This window comes from Micromys minutus (genome assembly GCF_963924665.1).
Source record: "Micromys minutus genome assembly, chromosome: 13".
In the NCBI taxonomy this organism is placed as follows: Eukaryota; Metazoa; Chordata; class Mammalia; order Rodentia; family Muridae; genus Micromys; species Micromys minutus.
In genome coordinates this window covers 33,257,215-33,263,214 of record NC_137982.1, presented here as the reverse complement: position 1 = coordinate 33,263,214, position 6,000 = coordinate 33,257,215, and positions in this window count along the sequence as shown.

Below are 6,000 nucleotides of genomic sequence, written 5' to 3'. Positions count from 1 at the left end.
AAGAAAGAAACATCCCACAGAACATATGTGGAGGTCAACAGACAACTTGTGGAAGTCAATTCTCTCCTTCCACAATGTGGGGCCAGGATGGAACTCAGGTTGCCAAGCTTGGTGGGAAGTGTCTTTGTCCACTAAGCCATCTCAGCAGTGACTAAACTAACTTTAAAAAACGCTGTAGCATTCTGCATTGCCACCAGCAGTGAATAGGCATTCCTGTTCCTCCACATCCCCTATCACCATTTGCTATTGTCAGTGTGGTTTTGGCCACTCTAATAAGTGTATAGTGGCATCTCACTGTTGTCTTACTTTGAAATTCCCAGATGGCATATGATGTTTTCTTTTTATATACTTACCTACCATGGGTATTTTTTTTCCAGTGAGGTATAAGGATATTTTGACCATTTTTTAAAGCATTGAAATTATTGTTGAATTTACAGAATTGTTTTTGACAACTCTTCTTAATCAGAATTCTTGTGCTGTTTGCAAATATTTTTCTCCAGTCTGGGGCTGATCTTCTGTTCTCGTGCTATGATCTTCTGCAGAATACAAAATTTTAATTTGAGGTCAACATATGACCTAAATTGACAACATATGACCAGCTTGACAAATTCTTTAATCCCTCATTGTACAGGGAGGGGATGACATTGAGACTCCAATTGGAACATATCTTGTGCTCCAGACCACCCTGATAGACACTGACCAGAGTCAGGATCTATGTTCTCCCCACTTAATTTCAAAACCAAACCTTGCCTTCTCCAAGTGAAAGGTGTTCCTCTGTGTTCCAGGAAAGTGACGCTATGGGTAATTATCTCTGCAGCCTTCCTCAGGACATTTTTTCACCTTAGTACTTTGTTAAACTAAAAGCAGCTCCACAAACTTCAGCCTCACAAATACAAGGCTTGCAGAGGAACCAGATATCTAGCTATGGTTTGAAGCAGGATTCTCTCGGAGTCCTTTTTTTCCCTCATTTTTACCCAAGAAAGAAAATCTGCTTGCTGTGTCTGACGCTTCACCTTAGGTCTCTCCACCTATTCTCTGCTCCTCTAGACCCTTCCTTCAGCAGACCTTAGGAAGCTGACCCAGGGGAAGGGGCTCTGCAGGGAGGACAAGCAGCATGTGGCCTTTGCACTCAGGTCTGCTCTTCTTTCTCAGGGTTCTTTTTGTGTCTAGGCTTCAAATCTCCATGGGGCAAAGATGAAAGACTGTTTCATCTTCTCCTATATGCGATGAGGAACAAAAGATGAATCTTCTTGGCTGCCTCATATCATGGAGCCCTGGGAACCCTGCAGGAGAACAGAGCATGGATTATAGATAAAGTTTAAATCCATTTTTTTTTGCAGAAATTAGGCGGCTTACAAATGAAAGCAATATCTGTGTTTGGACAATGACTATCTTGGGGCCCTTATGGCTTTAATGAAATTCTATAGATCAAAAATCTTTAAGATCCTCTGAGGCAAGAATATACAGGCTGACCTCAGCTCTACTGGATCCCAGGAACCACACTGAACACTGGCAGGGATGGGAGAGGAAGTCGTTGATAAGCAGGCTGAAATCACAGGAGGTGCAGCCTCGTCTTGGGGAGTCAGGGGAGCAGGAGTCCCATCACTGCCTCTAATTCTCTCAGTTATATGCAAAGAAGGAAGGAAGCGCCCCAGTTATACAATGCAATGATTCTTGAAAGGTGGTATGGATTCCGGGGTGTGGAGACACTTTCAGGGAGTTCACAAGTCAAAACTAATGCCCTCTTGTCATTGCCCCATTTTACTTTACTCATGAGCAAATAGGGGTGTTGTGTGAAGACATAATGACCTGCAACAGATAGCAGAAAAGAGAATCTAACTGAACATGAACAAGATGCACAAAAGTAAAACAAATGCAATCTTCTTACTGAATTTTATAACACAATTATTTTTCATAAATGGATAATTTACGGCGATACTTTATGAAAGTGGTGACTTATACTGGATTTAGTTTAGTAGGTGAATTTTTAAGTTTAGGGTTTTTAATCTTTCCTCTTTTCTCTCTTGCTTGCTTTGCTGAGAACCAAACCCTGTGCCTTGTAAGTACTCAGCGAGAAGTCTTCCAGTAAGCTGTACTGCCAGTCCCAGAGTTCTCATGTCTAATATTATAAATACAAATACAGAGAACACTCATGTACAAAAGTTCTCTGGGGTACTATTGAAGTTATCTAGTGCATGGAGCACACATGTCATTAGTGTGTCTCTGGGTTATATTATTTATCCGTACTTGCCTACTACAGAATAAATGAATGAATTCAGATTTCTCATTTAGACTATTCAAAGTTTCAAATTTAGTCTAAGAAGGTATGTTTTAATTAAATGCACACATGTGTAACTGGGAAAAAGAACTCTCACATGTGAGTCTGGGGAAATAACTTTTTATGTACTCGTATTTCAGAAACAGTGTACTGAATCTGATATTTACTGCATATTTTCTCAGAGCTGCCAATGTGAACTTTAAGGCATTGTGAATCTCTGTAGGAAATATACCATGTTGCATTTTCAGACTCATTTAGCCATAAACCTTTTCTTGGAGATATCAGATAGACCCAAGGGTGTAAGGAGCACACTAGGAAGATGCTAAATGTGAGGGCACAGTTCACAAATGGTATCCAGAAGTATGCTTGCTTGGTTGAGTAAGTGTCTTAGTTACTTTTCTATTGCTGTGATAAAAAGCCATGATCCTGGCAACTTATAGAAGAAAACATTAAATTTAGGTTCCTGGCTCCAGAGGGTTAGAGTCTATTACCAGCACAGTGGCAGGAAACGTGGCATCAGGTAGGCATGGCACAGGAACAGTAGCTGAGAACTTAAATATGATTCAAAATCATTAGGCAGAGAGAGAGAGACAGAGGGGGGGGGAGATAACTGGGGATGTCATAGGCTTTTGAATCCCCAAAGCCTTCTCACAGTGACACACTTCCTTCAATGAGGCGACACATACTAATCCTTCCCAAACATTTCCGCCAGCTGGGGACAAAGCATTCAGATAGACGAGTCCATGGAAACCATTCATTCTCATTTAAACCACCACAGCAAGGGGCCAACAGGTCTGGTTGTACTTTGTACTTGTGGATGTGCAAGTGTGAGTTTAGTCGGGGAGTAATATAGACTGGGAAGAATCCACCCCAACCTGATGGTGGGTATTGAGGTGGGGTTGGGGACCCCCACCTGAAGCAGACATAGAGGCTTTCTAGATTCAATCAGAAGCTCAGGATCCTGGAGGCGGCAAAGTGGAGCTGTTCATGGGGCATCATGCTATAAGAATTGGGAAGCTCTATTTGACCTACCACATTGGAGGGAGTATCATTGGCAATCCCACATAGGCCAGGAAAGGATGGAACACCACAAAACTGCTGACTGGATTCCTTGATCCTCCTTTCTGGTTCCCAGCAGGCTGGCAGTTTGATATTATACCTGATAGTCTGATATTCTACCAATAGGGTAGATTTCTTTAATTCCCTTTGCTGCTCTTATGAATTTTCTTCTCAACAGCCTAGTGAGATAATCTATGCAAAGACTTTGTTTATTGTTTTCTGTTAGTCACCTGGCTAGAGGGCAACCCACTTTTTCATGTTTTCTTCCCATGTATAAGAACACCAGTAGGCTACTCTGGGAGCTCCTCTTCTCTGTTTTTTCTGGATTCTCTTGTGGACTCTGCTTGTTTTGGGAAGTGTGCTGGCTAGTTTTAGGAAAATTTGATGCAAGCTACAGTCATCAGAGAAAAGAGAACCTTAACTGAGAAAATGTCTTTGTAAGATCAGGCTCTGGGCAAGCCTGTAGAACATTTTCTTAATTAGTGACTGATGGGGGAGGGCCAATGTGGTTGGTGGGGCCTATAAAAAAGTAGGGCGAACAAGCCAGTAAGCAGCATTCCTCCATGATCTCTGCATTGGCTGCTACCTCTAGGTTCCTGTCCAGTTTGAGTTTCTACCTTGGCTTCCTTCAGTGGACTGTGCTTCAGAATATGTAAGCCAAATAAACCCTTTCCTCTCTAAGTTGCTTTTGGTCATGAGATTCACCATAGCAATAAAAACCTGGACTAAGACAGAAGTTAGTACCAAGATCATGGGGTACTACTGTGGCAGACCTAACCATGTATTTTGGGGAGGTGTGTGGAAGAGCTTTGGAACTTTGGGCTGGGAAAGCCCTTGAGTGTTTAAAGGTCAGGGAACTGTTGTGAGAACTTGGAAGATTAGAGGATAATGTTAAGAACAATCTAGATACTGGAGGCCTGGCTTGTGAAGTTTCAGAGGGAAGCTAAGGCTCTATCGGGGCCACTTGATGTTTGAACTAAGAATCTATAGTTCTGGTCAGCTAGGGCTGAAGAACCAGCTGCAATGAACAAGAGATCAGAACCACTGATAGAACAAAGTAGAACTGGTGATTTTCTGGGACAGTGGATAATGCTCAGCTGGGGCTGAGAAATTATCAGCGTTTAAGAGGAGACCAGCATCAGACTGGAAAGATGGCTCAGTGGTTAAGGGTACTGGCTCTTCTTCCAGAGGACCTGGGTTCCATTCCTAGCACCCATGTGGCAGTTCACAACTGTCTGTAATTACAAGATCTGTAATCTTCACACAGACATACATGTGAGCAAAATACTGCACACAAAGTGAAAACGAATAAAAAAGACTCTCATCGATGAGGTGAAATCTGGGAAGTGTTTATTCAGGGTCAGCATACAGAAGCTGTGTGCCAGAGGCTGCCAAGGTTGTACATTGTATTGAAAACTGAACTTAGTATTGTAAAACTCACACTGGTGGTACTGGTTTTAAAGGCATGAAGGCCAAACGGCTGGAGTTTAGTACTGTGTGGCAGGGCTGAAGTCCCTGAGGTCCTGGAGAGACTATTGGCAAAGTGCAGCCCAGTTGCAACAGAAGACCCCAGCAGTTTGGAGATGCCAGTTCCAAGGGAAGACCTGCCACTAAGGACACCAGCAGCAGTGGAATAGAGCTGGCCAGAGTGTCGGAGCCTGTCTGTGTGAGCTGCAGAAGGCTGAGCTGAAGTGTTGACCTAGGGCCTTCAGGGGAGACTAGAGACAGTCAAACACTGCTCCCATTTAGTTCACTTTGATCTGATTGTGACTATGCCCTCTGGTTCTTTCCTCTTGGAGTAAGAAAATGTTTAACTTATTTTGATTTCACAGGAGCCCACAGTTGAGAGATTTTGAGCTATTAAAGAGATTGTTGGTTTGAGAGAGAGAGAGAGAGAGAGAGAGAGAGAGAGAGAGAGAGAGAGAGAGAGAGAGAGAGAGATTGAATATTTTAAAAAGATTTTGAACTTTCAAAAAGAGTTTGAAGTTTTAAAACATATGGAATTTTTAAGAGTTGAAGTGTTTTATACTGTGATATTGATATTAAGGCGTGATCTTTGGGAATGATCAAGAAAGGAAAGTTTATGACTTAACAGTGAAGTGTTTGTGTGTCTAGATGACAAGAGGTCATCTGTGCTGGAAACTTTTGTATCACCTTGATGCATGCTATGGTCATTTGAGAGGAGGGAACCTCAATTAAGAAATTGCCACCATAAGATCAGCAAACCTGTAGGACATTTTCTTAATTAGTGATTGATGTGAAAAAGCCCAGCTGATTGTGGGTGGGGAAGCCCTTGGGCTGGTGAACCTTCCTTCTTTTACAAAAGAGGCTGAATTGGCCTTGAGGAACAAGCCACTGAACAGCACCCCTCCATGACTTCTGTGTCAGTTCTTGCCCTGTTTGAGTTCCTGCCTTAGCCAACTGTGATTCCGGACGTGTAAGTCAAACACTTCCCTCTCCAAGTTGCTTTTGGTTGTGGTGTTTCATCACAGGACTAGTGACCCTGTCAAGGATGGGGAGGTCAGCTCAGATCCACAACTGTGGATCCATCTGGGGTTGGGAAGATAGTTGTGAATTCTACTTTCATTCCCAGGCTCAGCTGTTCTCTCTAGAAAGAGTTCTCTGGAAGCTTTGACCCTTGTGTCTAGAATATTGTAAGAGAC